The sequence below is a fragment of the Arachis ipaensis genome, chromosome B2 (assembly GCF_059453495.1).
Source record: "Arachis ipaensis isolate K30076 ecotype BB chromosome B2, ASM5945349v1, whole genome shotgun sequence".
Lineage (NCBI taxonomy): Eukaryota > Viridiplantae > Streptophyta > Magnoliopsida > Fabales > Fabaceae > Arachis > Arachis ipaensis.
The window spans coordinates 86,108,123-86,110,934 of NC_142437.1; the positions used below are offsets into that span (position 1 = coordinate 86,108,123).

A 2,812-nucleotide genomic window follows, 5' to 3' on the forward strand; every position below is an offset into this window, starting at 1 on the left:
AAAAATAAAAAAAAAAAGTACCTAATCTAAGCAACAAGATGAACCGTCAGTTGTCTAAACTCGAACAATCCCCGGCAACGGCGCCAAAAACTTGGTGCACGAAATTGTGATCATCAACAATGGCACCAAAGACTTGGAGCTCTCAAACGTGAATCACACTTTGTCACAATTTCGCACAACTAACCAGCAAGTGCACTGGGTCGTCCAAGTAATACCTTACGTGAGTAAGGGTCGATCCCACGGAGACTGTCGGCTTGAAGCAAGCTATGGTCATCTTGTAAATCTCAGTCATGCAGATTCAAAAGGTTATGGAGGATTGATAATTAAAGATAAATAAAATATAAAATAAAGATAGAGATATAGATACTTATGTAATTCATTGGTAAGAATTTCAGATAAGCGTATGAAGATGCTTTGTTCCTCCTGAACCTCTGCTTTCCTATTGCCTTCTTCCAATCATTCATACTCCTTTCCATGGCAAGCTTTATGTTGGGCATCACTGTTGTCAATGGCTACTTCCCGTCCTCTCAGTGAAAATGTTCTACGCATGCTGTCACCGCACGGCTAATCATTTGTCAGTTCTCGATCAAGTTGGAATAGGATCCATTGATCCTTTTTCGTCTGTCACACGCCCAACACTCGCGAGTTTGAAGCTCGTCACAGTCATCCCTTCCTAGATCCTACTCAGAATACCACAGACAAGGTTTAGACATTCCGGATCTCAGGAATGGCCGCCAATAATTCTAGCCTATACCACGAAGGTTCTAATCTTAGATTAGAAACCCAAGAGATACACATTCAAGCTTGTTTGCATGTAGAATGGAAGTGGTTGTCAGGCACACGTTCATAGGTGAGAATGGTGATGAGTGTCACATAATCATCACATTCATCATGTTCTTGAGTGCGAATGAATATCTTGGAGAAGAAATAGACTTGAGTTGAATAGAAAAACAGTAGTACTTTGCATTAATTCATGAAGAACAACAGAGCTCCACACCTTAATCTATGGTGTGTAGAAACTCCACCGTTGAAAATACAAAAGTGATAATGGTGGTCATTGGCTTCGGCCCCAGAGAGGGAACCTGAAGAACTAAGATGAAAATACAATAGTAAAAGGTCCTATTTATAGAGAACTAGTAGCCTAGGGTTTACAGAAATAAGTAATTAATGCAGAAATCTTCTTCCGGGCCCACTTGGTGTGTGCTTGGGCTGAACATTGAAGCTTTCACATGTAGAGACTTTTCTTGGAGTTAAACGCCAGATTTTGTGCCAGTTTGGGCGTTTAACTCCAGCTTTTGTGCCAGTTCTAGCATTTTGACGCCAGAATTCTTAAGCTGACTTGGAACGCCGGTTTGGGCCATCAAATCTTGGGCAAAGTATGGACTATTATATATTGCTGGAAAGCCCAATTAGGCTTCTGTAGCTCCAGAAAATCCACTTCGAGTACAGGGAGGTCAGAATCCAACAGCATCTGCAGTCCTTTTTCAGCCTCTGAATCAGATTTTTGCTCAGGTCCCTCAATTTCAGCCAGAAAATACCTGAAATTACAGAAAAACACACAAACTCATAGTAAAGTCCAGAAATGTGATTTTTATTTAAAAACTAATAAAAACATAATAAAAACTAACTAAAATATACTAAAAACATACTAAAAATAATGCCAAAAAGCGTATAAATTATCCGCTCATTATCTAGCCTCTTAATGGTGTCTCCCTGATTTTTGATATTGGCTCGAACCTCCTCTTTGAACACCTTGTTCTCTTGGAGTTCCTTGCATATGCCTTCAAGTAGGGTCTCAATCCTTGAGAGTCTATCTTCGGATGATGGTGAGTTGGAGTTGGAGGGGTGAGAATGGCCATTTTAGTTTTGATATGGATGTTGAGAGGTGTTGTTAGGTGGGTGCTGATATGATCTCTGTGTGGAATGTTGGTGAGCTGCATTGTTGTTGGGGTTGTGGCGGCTCTGATCTTTGCCTTGATCTTGTTGATTTTCCCACCCAAAGTTTGGGTGGTTCTTCCAACCAGGATTGTAAGTTTTGGAGTATGGATCATGGTTTTGCCTAGGTGAGTTTCCAAGGTAGTTGGCTTGTTCCTGATCACCCTCTGCCTCTGTATTCACTCCTTCTTGAGCTGCTGATGAGGTAGTGATTGCTGCTACTTGATTCCTTTCTATCTTCTTGGTAAGGTCAGCCAACTGCTTGGTAATCAGCTTGTTCTGGGCCAGCAGTGCATCCACGTTGTTCAGCTCTATCACTCCTCTAGTTTTGCCTCTTTCAGAAGCGTAGAAGTAGTCATTCTCAGCTACAGTCTCAATGACATCTATGGCTTCTTCTATGGTCTTCTTCTTGTTCAGAGATCCCCTAGATGAGTGGTCTACTGCCTTCTTTGATTCATAAGAAAGACCTTCATAGAAAATGTGTAACTGCACCCATTCATTGAATATATCTGGCGGGCACCTTCTTGTCAAGTCCTTAAACCTCTCCCATGCTTCATATAGAGTCTCACCATCTTGTTGCCTGAAGGTTTGTACCTCAGCTTTTAACCTGTTGATTCTTTGAGGAGGATAGAATCTTGCCAAGAATTTGTTCACCACATCTTCCTAGGTTGTTAAACTCTCCTTCGGGAAGGATTCCAGCCATTTAGATGCTTTGTCCTTGAGTGAGAAGGGAAACAGAAGCAATCTGTAGGTGTCAGGATGAACACCATTAGACTTCACAGTATCACATATCCTCAAGAATGTGGTGAGATGTTGATTGGGGTCTTCTTGGACACTTCCTCCGAATGAACAGTTGTTCTGAACGAGGGTAATGAGC

The 2,812-nt window shown here is 41.5% G+C and overlaps 1 non-coding gene across 1 annotated transcript; it reads left to right on the forward strand.

Annotated features, from left to right (window-relative positions):
- The first annotated feature begins 2,437 nt into the window (after positions 1 to 2,437).
- Positions 2,438 to 2,544, forward strand: LOC148574699 (small nucleolar RNA R71). The gene has a single exon (XR_015905843.1). It is a non-coding gene; the product is annotated as a small nucleolar RNA R71 (small nucleolar RNA).
- Positions 2,545 to 2,812: the final 268 nt, after the last annotated feature.